The following is a 12,351-nucleotide window of genomic DNA, read 5'->3' as shown; positions in this document are numbered from 1 at the left end:
TGATAAAGCACCTGAAGCTAGTTGGGTCTAAGACACTACCTGCAGAATGCCTGAAAAGCTGTCCTGGATTGAGATCACTGACCTCTAACAACTAGAACCTTCTTCCATTGTGCCAGGTATGACTTCAACGAGCAGAAACATTTCCTCCCAAATGCCATTAACTGCACTTTTGCCAAGGTTGCTTGAATGCCACACTCATTCAAATGTGGCCTTGATGTCAGAGGCAGTGACTGTCCTCATTGATGCGTGTGCCTGGTTGTTTCTATGTAGAGGTTGATGTCTGCCATGAAGAGCCAGGTCTAGCACATTCGGTGTCTGTTTACATACAGCCTGCAAGTCATTTTTGCAGCCAAAGCTGCTCAGCATCACTGGCAAAATGAGAGGAAAAAAGACCTCAATGTCACTCAAGGGTGCTCCTTCCCTGCAGGAAGATGCAGCCACACATGAAACGCCTTATGAGTTACCTCTCAAGCTACTTCTCCAGCCACCTCTGATGCAAAGCCTTGCAAAAGGAGGGTGAGCCTGCATCTGGGCAGAACACTCTCAGTTAGAGACTGAGCCCTCTGAGCTCAAATGCCAAAGGCTTCACGGTGAACATGGCAATTCACAGAGCAAGGTCTGTCCACCCCAGCTGCAGAAGTTGGGAGCGCACTTAGACGTCTTGGCAGGGAAAGGAAGATGAAAATATACAAAGGGCACTCAGGTGGCACATCAATGCAAATTATCTTGCACTTCTTTTCATTTGAATTCTTGAAGTGTTTTTTTATACTGTCTTTATCATAGTTTGACCTGGTTAAGTCACACCTCTGTAAGTAGTGAATAGCCTGTTCAAACACCGCAAGGATGAAAGATGTTATAACGATTAAACATTGCTCATCAGTTGGTCACAGGGAACCATATCATGGATCTTTAACTGTAGTGTTGAAGACTGCAGCCAAGGCGTAACACTTTAATGTGGGCAACACAGAGGTGAAAAGTAACGTGCGGGGATAGTGGCAGGTCCTGGTCTGCGCAAACCATTCCTCACTTACACCCGTCTCATGAGAGGAAGCATGGAATCAGTGATAATTCCCCACATCTCTAGAGGGGAGGATGTGGTCTATCAGTTACTTGAAGAAGTGTACTGCCATTCAAGGCCGTGAGATGTATGATGGGCAGCCCACATGAACACTTTGCTTCATAGCGCATTAGTGTGCCAAAAAAAAACACCACAAGCACAGCCTCCTGCATTTCAATGCTATCTTATAGGATCATAAAGCATTTCAGGGCAAATTCAAAGTCTGTGCACAGTGACCGAAGGCTAACCAATGATGAAACTTTCAACAGGAGGCGCCTCAGGACTTTTTCCTCAATCTGCTACCTATGAGACACTGCACTGCTCAATGCTGTGATATCATATGACTGAAGCCTGAAAAGCTACCTAAGATTAGCACCATGTGATTTTAGTGACTGACTCACTGCTGCTATTTCCCTGTCAGTTGAAGCTGTATTATGTAGATATTTGAAAGCGGGATTACCTGAAGGTATTAAGCACACAACCAGATGAAAAATAAAACATTTATTTTCAAGTCAAAGACTCCAGAAAATATTAAGGTTGACATGTCCTTTGTGCTAAGCAGGAGCTGTTTGCTTAACAATTAAAGGAAGTACAACCCAGCTCAATCATTATTAAAACTGGTTTCAATTCTGTTTCTCTGGCTTCCCACATGCAATGATACATTGCTCTGTCATGCTGTCTTGGCTGTTGCTTCTGGTCAATATCTTCATCCTCAGAAGATTGCAGTCAATTCCCCTCTTCCTTTGCATCCAGGAGTTTCCCTTCACCAGCTCCAGGTATGAAGGGAGCAGCATGCCCATTAATATGGCTGGGCTGTAGGGAAAGGCCTCACCAAGGTTGTCTTGGCATCAAAACATTCCCTTAAGGGGGTCTATGGTCTGTTCCACTGTGGGCCTGGTTCAAGTAAGGGCAGTGTTGTGTCTTTGTGTTTGGAGAGATAAGCCCGAGCCTCCCAGCAGTTAGTATCGTATAGGGGACCTTGGAAAGAGGCAGCAACCTGTAAATTCTCCAGGATGTTCTTATCACAGCAGCTCCCAGGATATTTAGCATAGCTCTCCAAAATCCAGCATTGATGGTCACATATAATTTGAACATTGATGACGAAGCTTTCCTGAGACAAAACTCTGCAGACTGGTGACATGGCACTTTCAAAGCGACTTCAGTGAACATCTATAATGGTCTGAATCTGGAGAAGACAACAATGGCAGAGAATCCCACCACTTGGGCTGTTTCACTCTCTCACCACAGCTTAAGGATATTACCAACTCTGATCCGGAAAAAATGGCATGAGTTACGCCCCAAAATCATTTGTAGTTTGAGGACTGGCAGAAGCCACTGGCATTAAAATTCAGGACAGTTGTGACCTTGCAGACCACTGGGATATAATTGCCACCCAGTCCTGAGCACATGTCTTGCTGCAGCAGATGTCACAGTTTGCTGATGAGCTCTGGGACATCTTTCAGCTGCATCTGCATCGTGAGAGCTGTAGAAAATGACAGTGAAGCTTGTAGCTATGAGGTTGCATCATTCGTCTCAGCCTCCTTGGTGAAGCTCACCTGTTGGTTCTCCCTGTGCAGGCTGCGCAGCAACAGTTCCTGGAGTTTGCTGTTCTCCCTGAGCTTGTTGACAGTGTTGCAAATACTCTGTCCTTCAACATCGTAGCATTTGAAGCAAAGTCAGAAGGACTCCAGCCACAGTGATGTCCATGCCAAATGTATGTGTAGATAATTTGTGGTTAGTATCTGAAAGAGAACATCGTTGCACTAATGGCACTCTTCAGCCCTCATATCAATCAAAATGAAGCTTCATGTTTTGCCTTGTTATTGTCTGTGCTTTCGACAATTTAATCAGTTTTTGAAGGAAAATTATTTTATCCAAGTGCTCTGGTCAGTGAGGCAGACTGAGGCACACAGAATTTGGTTTGCAGTCCAATTCAAATTTATTAACAAGATATTCTTTGTTAAAAACACTAGAGAGCATTTCGCAAATTCCCACAATGTTTACTCTCTATATAGCTCTATCTGTCTGAGAAAGGACATTACACACAATGATCCACGTGTTTGAGCTGAGCTACTGGAATCTTCTTCCTCTCTGATGCAGAGCTGGCTGTCTTCCACAAGTGTGAGTCTCGCAGGTTAGGACAGGTCATCTCCTGGGTCTTCTTGGATTGCTGTTGGTCTTCTACCATGAGTCTTGCTGCAAATCTTTCCTCCAGGTTTTTGCTATCTCTTCACTGTATCTTCAGCGAGGGCATGGTTTCCAGGTGTGTGTGTGAATGCTGAATGCTCTGTGGCCTTTCGTCAATGGCGTCATGAGCTGGATTCAAATCATCCGATGGGGTTGCACCAATACCGTTCACTGTTGCCATGCTGGGAGGAGTAAAGTGTACACATTCAGGCAGTCAAGATGACAAACTGTATGATCAACACTTCTCTCGGGCTATTTGTAACTAGTTCCCCTTTAACTTTTGTAACTTCTTTGATTGGTTTCCACTGTTCTCTGTAGCTGATAGCTGCTGGCTGCTGTTTAATTTATTTTGACCAATATTCCGTCAGGCCCAATTTCTCCAACTGTGGGTCAATTTGGAATGTCCTGTTTTAGGCCCATGGTCACTTGACAATAGTCCCTTCTGCTGATCCCTTGAAACATCTAGTGAAAATGGGATCACGATCTCAGACCACACTCTCATGCAAGCACATATCAAGTCTCAGATGGAGATAGCCTAACTCCCTGAGTATCTGGGTCCCCCACTGCAAATCAACAGCTTCACACCATATACTAACTATCTTCCTCATGCACATCAATAAGCTTAACAGTACAATATACAAATAATTGCACACATAAATGAAGAATTAGCCATTATTTACATACTAGCTTGCCCTCAAGCTTCTTTGGTGACTAGCAACAATTTACATCGTCTTTTCATGACACAGTTTGGGTTCATTCATTTCTTGGCTCCTACTGTAGGAGCATAAGGTCTATAGTTAGTTTCTGGATGAGTTCCTTCTGCTAGTAAATGAGTTTAACCATGACGATGGTGAGGGAGATCAAAACAAACAGGATGAACAACGCAGCCAGGTGTGATAGGAAACATACCCATGGGGGTATTTGCACATTTGATTCCTAGTCCCAGAACTCATCCAACCAACTAGTCACTTTGACTTCCCTGATATCCTTTTGAATTTGCTCTGTCTGCTGAATAACAGTAGCAAAACATTTATGCGCCTTTGCCACTTGTGACGAGACCTGCTGTAACATGGTATGGGTTCGACGCCAATGTCGTAGTCCTCCCAATAATTCCCTAAAGTTTGTCTGAGTCCATCACTGACATTGACAAAGCTCTTGCTTCTCCTGTGGATGTCTGTGAGCTCGATTAGGCCTACTCTGGCTGGTATGTGTGGCCTAATACAAAAAGGCGGTGTTTTGGATGTTACATCCAAAGGCCCTGCACTGCGCCTCATTATAGGAAAGATGTGGAAACATTGGAAAAGGTGTAGAGAAGATTTACCAGGATGTTGCTTGGAATGGAGGGAAGGTCTTACGAGGAAAGGTTGAGAGAGCTGGGGCTTTTCTCTTTAGAACGACAAAGGACAAGCAGTGGCTTGATAGAGATGTACAAAATGATCAGAGGTATAGATAGAGTAGACAGCCAGGGACTTTTTCCTACGGTGGAGGCAGCTTTTATGAGGAGGCGTAGTTTTAAAGTGAGTGGAGGTAGGTATAAGGGAGACGTCAGAGGTAGGCTCTTTACTCAGAGAGTGGTCAGGGCGTGGAATACATTGCGAAGAGGGTGTTGCAGTTGGCCTCATTAGGGGCATTTAGCGGCTATTAGATAGGCATAGGGATGATAGTATAAGGTAGCGGTGGAGGTTATATAGACTTTAGGATTAGGGTAAAAGTTTGGCACAACATTGTGGGCCGAAGGGCCTGGACTGTGCTGTACTGTTCTATAATCTATGTTCTATGGTACAATTCATCCTCTCTACAGCCCCGCTGGATTGAGGATGGTTGGTGAGGTGGAACCTCTAATACCAAATATATTCATCAGCGCTTGCATTCCCTGGGCATGAAATAGGTTTCCACGTCCAAATCTATACTGCTGAGAAGTCCCCATCCAGTGAAAATATGCTGAACTAAGATGTCTGTGGCAATTTTCATAGTATTTGCTCGAGTGAGGAATGCCTCCAACTATTTGCTAAAAATATCCACAATGACCAGGATATACTTATATCTCCTTTTACAGGGAGGTAGAGGGGTTGGACATAATCTATTTGAAGGTCAGTCCACAGGCACGCTCCTGGTCTTGCTGCCTTAACTGTCCTTCATTGGCAAACTTGTGTGGATTGTACTGGGTGCAGATGATACAATTCTTGCATAATGTTTCATGTCTTTTCCATTTCTACTACCATCACAATCCCCTACTTCTGTCAGTTGAGACTTCTGTCCCTTGATGACCCTAGACATTGTTGCCTTGAAAAACCACTTGTGCTGGTACAACACACAATCCGTCTTTGGAAACAAGTCCATCCTTTGCACTTGTCCTCCCACAGGCTACGTAAGGCAGGATTGTTCCCTTCTGTACTTCAACTCAACATTGCTACTCTAGCTTGTACCAGATCTTCGACCTTGGTTTGGCTCACAATGACGGTGTCAATTTGTTCCAGAATGGGGGTTGCCATGGTTCTCCTTCAGGGCCATCCTGCTTAGCCAATTCATTTGCGCTTGTGTTCCCAGTTGGGCATGTTCAGTGGTGGGCTCTAGCCTTGATGGTATCATATTTGTTGCTTTGGGCAGTTTGGAGGATAAATTTGAGCAGGGGTGCAGACAGCAATGGTTTCCTGTCAACCAATATGAATCCTCTAGCTTTCCACAGTGGCAGGAAGTCAGTTAAACTGTTATACACTCAGACATCATGTATTTGTATGCCTGTTGGTAGGGGACAACGTCACACCCTGTCTTTCAGTATCCATCTTCCACCGTAGAGGATCAATCTATGATCATATTCCCGGGGAGTGGGGCAGTCTCTCTTCTGCTTCCCAGGCCCCCTTCGCTCTTCCTCTGTTTTGTTTCGGCACCAACAGTCCCTTGGGAACAATTGTTGCCATTACATGAAAACTCATGGCCTTCCACTCTAAAGCTCAAATTGTCGGCTATGCATGTAATATTTTGATTCATTTGACCACAATGTCGTGAGCCTGTCACCTTAGGGCCCAGCATGCTACACAGTTTCAGCTGGCAATACCATCTCTAATCCTGTTTTACAGCAAAGGTTAAATTGGAGTGTGCTTTATCACAATGATTAAGGGGTTCAGGCTGATAATACAGGCAAAAGGTTGTACCAACCAGAACACAGCTAGAGAAGCCCCGCTCCACTGGGCAAGACTGGGAGTTATAGGCTACTGGTCCGAGTTTATTGCGTTGTTCTTGGAGAAGTCAGGCCACCAGTGTGGCAACAATTGCTGCAATTTCCAAGGTGAAGGGAAGTTATTGATGGGCTACCTGCAGTGTGGGGGCCTGGACTAGGGCCTGTTTTTAGTCAGCAGCCTCGTCCCTGTGATGTTAAGTCCATTCCCATGGGGACTTCCTTTTAAGGGGGCCGGACAGTAGGGCGGCATCAGTGGCGAAGACATTAATGTTGTCCTGACAGTATCCCACTGAGCTCAGTGGGGAACATAATGAACACACGTCCCCAGGGAAGGGCAACCGGGTTGTGGTCTCATATGTTTCTCTTCAATTTCGTTTTTCCTCTGAGCTCTTACAGTTTCCAAGTATGAAATCTGGGACCTCATGACCTGTGCTTTCTTGGAGTTAACTTTTAGTCCAAGAGTGGTGAGGAGGGTTAACAGTTCCTTTAACAGTGTCAAACGTTCAGTCTTTCTCTCTGTCTGCAGGAGATCATCCACAAACTGTACCAAACAGTCCGATCACGTAAACTTCTCTCACCCTATATCCAGTCTCTGTTGAAACATTGAGGAAAATTGTGAAAACCCTGGGGCAAGCAGGTCCGTGTGTATCGCTGGCACTGAAATGTGATGGTGAGTTTATATTACCAGTGTTGGTGAAAGGGAATGGGCTAAAATCCATTACTAACATCCAGGATGGGAAGATATTTTGCCAATGGGACTTGCATCATTGTGCTTTCAGGGTTAGCAACTCCTGTCAGTGCCATCATTGGGTGATTTATTTAGTTCCTTGTAATCGATGATGAGCCGCCAAGAGCGATCTAATTTCTTAACCTGCTGGATTGGTGAGATATTTAGTAGACACTACAGGGCATGGGACTTCTTGCTTTAGCAAGCTGCTAATGAGCTTGGCCACCTTCCCATCTGCTTGCTTGGAGGAAGTGTATTGTCATTGTTTACCTCACCCTGTATACGTGTTTGTGACTGGTGAATGTGTCCTTAGTTATTATGGAGGATATAATCCCACATTTCCCCCATGGGACAAATTCCCTGTGTGTATGCAGCTGTTGTGTTACTGCTGGGGCCTTGTCAAGCTTGGCTATTTGCAAAATACAACAATTGACTCCATGGTCATCCTCTTGATAAGCCCCCTGATCATTCTTGAACAAAACCCCATTACTGATCATAGCCCATCCCCTGACCTGGCAGAGATAGTGGGAACTGCAGATGCTGGGGAATCCAAGATAACAAAGTGTGGAGCTGGATGAACACAGCAGGCCAAGCAGCATCTTAGGAGCAGAAAAGCTGATGTTTCGGGCCTAGACCCTTCATCAGAAAAGGGTCTTTTCTTTTGTTATCCCTGACCTGACAGAACAGCTTTGACCGAGCACAGTGTAGTCACTAGGCTGATGTTTCCGCAGCACCCTGAGTGACATCCCTACAATCCCTGGACTGATTGCACCTGATCCACAGGACTGACCATGTCACAAACACCAGATGCTGTGGAAGTTAATTGGTAAGGGGTATTGATGCTGGTGGAAGTGGTCAGATCTAATGCAAGAACATGGATCCCTGGTCTATGGTAGGGCCAAACATTTGACTGATTATGGCTAACTTCTCGAAATGGATCTGGCGAGCATCCATAACTGGCTGTCAGTATCCCCTGACCCCACTGAGGCCTGTTCCCATTTGACTTTCACACACGGCCAATTGGTTGACACACACGTAGTGTGTTTGTTGTAAACTGCGGGAACATGCTGTTAGTGTGACGTTGACATAGCACAATGTCATACTGCGATATGTTTAACACCATGACACAATGCCTTCCTCTCCCTCTCTGCTATAAAACATGCAAGGCACAGAGGCTGGCAGTCTGTAACATTGCACTAAACAGCATGTGCAACAAACGAAAATAATGCAAGTCACACAGGCTAGCAGCCTCTGAGTAAGCACAAATGCTTGAGAGCTAAGAAATGAAGCAAGGATCCATAAGATGCATTCTGCTTACTTGCGTGTGGGCCCCTGTGCACAAAGTGAGATGTCAGACACTTGGGTGTGCCTAGAATCCAAGGTGAAGTCCTAACGGTTTGAAGCGGTGCGTACGTTGGTCAGTGGTGAATTTGTTGGTCCAAGAGTAGGTGTGATGATATGCTGAGGCTGGTAAATTGGCATTGCTGACTTGGAAAGATGAAGGATGGAGGAGAATGCTATCAATGAAGTACACAGGAATGTTGGGGTGAAGAAAGAATTAGATGTTGTCTGTGGCAAACAATTGGTGAGCTGCTGCCACCAGGTACCCACACTGAATTTCAAGTAAGAGATTGGCACCATCTCTTAGCTCAGGAAAAGAGGGGAAATTTGGAAGTAGCACAGCAAACCGTTAAATTGGGCAGTAATGAATTGTGATGCATGAAAATAAGGCTGTTACTACTCAATTATGAGATTCTGAAGTCGCCATTTATAGTTTAAAGGAAAAAAAGTCAATCATTTTGATGTAGAGATTTTGATTTTTAACATTCTTGCTGTATTTTCCCCTTGATGTCGTCATTGCCCACATCACTTCAGAGATGGTAAAATTCTGCCCTGATAACTAAATCATGCTCTCAAATACTTCAAAGCTACATAGAGTAAGAGAGCTACACAGCATGGAAGCAGATCCTTCAGTCCAACTCATCCATGTCAATCAGATATCCTAAATAAATCTAGTCCCATTTGTCAGCATATGGCCAATATCCTTCTTACCCTTCCTATGCAAGTGTACCCATCCAGATGCCTTTTAAACATTGTACCAGCCTCTACCACTTCCTCTGGCAACTCATTCCATACATGTACCACCCTCTGTATAAAAAAGTTGCCCCTTAGACCCCCTTTTAAATCTTTCCCCAGTTTTGGACAACCCCACCCTGGGGAAGGGGCCTTGCCTACTCACCCTATCCATGCCCCTCATGATTTTATAAATCCCTATAAGGTCACCACTCAGCCACCCTATTCTCCAGGAAAAATAGCCCCAGCATGTTTCAATGATTTGTGTTATCAATGGGCTGTTTATTATGAAGGCATTTTTCATTTTGGAATTTCAAGTTTAGAATTATTTCAAAATAATATCTAAGTTGAAAGACAAATAGTCAAGTGCTGTAAAACAATGCTAAAGATTGCACACAATGCAGTGTGTAAAACTAAAGTTTAATGGTGTTCATTCTCACCAAGAATCAGAGCCTGAAATCAGTATTTACATTCTACACATTGTATGTTATTTTGCTCGTTACCTTTCTCAAGGGAAAAAAAACTAAGCGGTCACAGGTTCATTGGTTTCCTACAAATAAATCTGGCATCAAATTGCTACAAACAACCATTCAATTGGTGAAGAGAAACAGAATTAACCTTTATGAATGGAGCTTTTTATTTTGAAAGGTTAACTTGTTTCTATCCAGATGTGCTGCCTGACCAGCAAGCAATCTCCAGCTGTGTTTTTAAAATTTTCATGTCAGACGTCTAGCACCTGCAGTATCTTCCTTTTGCTATAATCTACCCTGTGCATATACATAGTTAATTTCTCTCCAGGTATTATTCCTTCCCAATGTTTAAATATATTTTTCCAAATGAATTGTTGGCAATCTTACAATGATGAAAGATCATGATTCAAATTCATTGTATGCCATTAAAACAGGCTTTACACAATACTTTCTCCTTGACCCCATCAGTAAAGCCTCTCCAAAATAAACCATCTCCCCGAAAAAAATGCATAAGACTTATCTAATTATTTGTATGGCATATTAATTAGTAACATTACCCACACGCATGAAGAAACAATGCAAGGACGTTAAGGTAAACATTTTACAAAATCTTTTTGATGTTATCTCTTTTGTCAAGCTGTCAAGTGTTCTGTGTCGAGGGAGCAGGTACATGTAATTAGCAAATGGATCTACCCCTAGCTTAGCGAATAAGATTGAGGCTCTCCTCTCTTCAGGATTACCAGCTGATAAAAACATGACCAAAAATGTGAACAAAATAACCAAGAATTGACGTCAGCACTAATTTGTATTTAACATAGTATTTGTAGATGGAGCTAATGCTGTGAAAGATTATGTTCTTAGGCAATTGAAGTTGGTGAAAGTGGTCAAGTCTGATGCTGGAGATGCAGACAATTGGTTGTCTGCAGTAAAATTATGCAGCATGTGGGCCTCATAAAACATTGTGGTCAGAACCTGGATATTTAGTTGCATGGATGATTACTGATAGTGGTTAATATTTAAAAACAAAAAAAGTCATGGTGATTTGGTAATGGGAACATTTCTGGATATTAAAGAAAATATATTGGAGGATGTTGTGGTGTAGTGGTAGTGTCTCCAACCCTGGGTCAGAAAGTTTGGGTTGAAGCCCCACTTGCTGAGGACATGACAAATCTCTGAACAAAAATCCAATTTTGATTTTAAAAACAAATAAGACCTAAATATTGTCCTGAGTCTTGTCTAAACACCAAGCTGATGAGGTTCTGTCGTCGATTCTAGTTTTATAATTGAAGTGGACAAAAGTTGAAATTGTCCTTAATTGAATGCAGTAAGTGCTTTGGGATGTCTTGTGGCTATTGTATTAATGAAATCGTTCTTTCAGTTGACGTAGACCAAATACAAGAGCTAATAGAGTTTAGGGTGTAATTTTCAATCAATAAAACTATATGGGAAAACTATCCTGCAACAGGTGTCTATTTGCATTATTGTCTAAAAAGGAAATTGGTAGAATCTCAGTAGAGATTGACACATTTTAAAATGAAATTTTAACTCTTGGTTAATAGCTAAAAGGAGGTCATGACAAAAGTTCACAATTCAAGACCTTTACTTTTATAAAAGATTAAAATTACAATTGACTAAATACTATCTGTATAGGCAACTTCTAGAACAACTGGAATATATTTCACAGGTATACATTACACTACCCTTTAAATAGATGTTCAATAATCCTAGATGATTCTTAGTTTCTGTATTTCTGTTCTTTACCTTTTTCATTCTGGGAGCCTTAATGTCAGACCTGTCTTTTGCGGCGATTCTTCCTCCAGTTCAAGCTATGCAAATCTTTCAGCCTTGTTTAACTCCTCCAGAATTTGGTATTTTCAATCAAAGTGTGAGTTCCCTCTCTCATAATTGAACTATGGCATCAGGCTACTTATAGATGTTGTACCATATCCTGGAAGACTAACCATGTCTGAGAGTTTCAAGTATGCCTTTGATCCTCTCAGTGTGAATCACATGGTCCTTGTATCTAGGTAAAATGACTGATTGACTATCTCAGAGACTCAACCAATGGCACCTTTCCAGATGTGAGATGAGAGTGATTGCTCTTAACATCAAGGCTACATTTGAGTGAATGGGCCTTAAGGAGTCCTAGCAAAGCTAGGACAGTGCAAATCAAGGCAAAAAAAACTCTTTCCTTAGTGGAATCATATGTGGCAATAGGGAGATGAACGTGGCTGTTGGAGGTCAATTATCTCAGTTCCAGGCCATCTATGCAGAATTGTCTCAGGTTACTCTCTTCAGCTGCTTCATGAATAACATTCCCATCATCATTAGGTCAGAAGTGGAAATGCTCAATGATTGCACAAAGTTCAGCACCATTTTTGACTCGTCAGATACTGAAGCAGATCATGCTTGAATGCAGCTTGCACCACTAAAATATCAGGCAATTATCATCTCCAATAAGAAACAATCTAACTATCATCCTTTTACATTCAATGGTGACATCATCATTGAATCCTCTGCTATTAACATCCTAGGGGTAACCATTGACCAGAATCTGAACTTGACTAGCCGTACAAATCCTGAGCTTGAAAGAGCACATCAGATGCTAGGGAAACTGCAGCCAGTAACTCCCCTTGAGACTCCTTGAAGCAGGTCCATT

Source organism: Stegostoma tigrinum, chromosome 24 (assembly GCF_030684315.1).
Source record: "Stegostoma tigrinum isolate sSteTig4 chromosome 24, sSteTig4.hap1, whole genome shotgun sequence".
NCBI classification, from domain to species: domain Eukaryota; kingdom Metazoa; phylum Chordata; class Chondrichthyes; order Orectolobiformes; family Stegostomatidae; genus Stegostoma; species Stegostoma tigrinum.
This window is presented reverse-complemented; position numbering follows the sequence as displayed.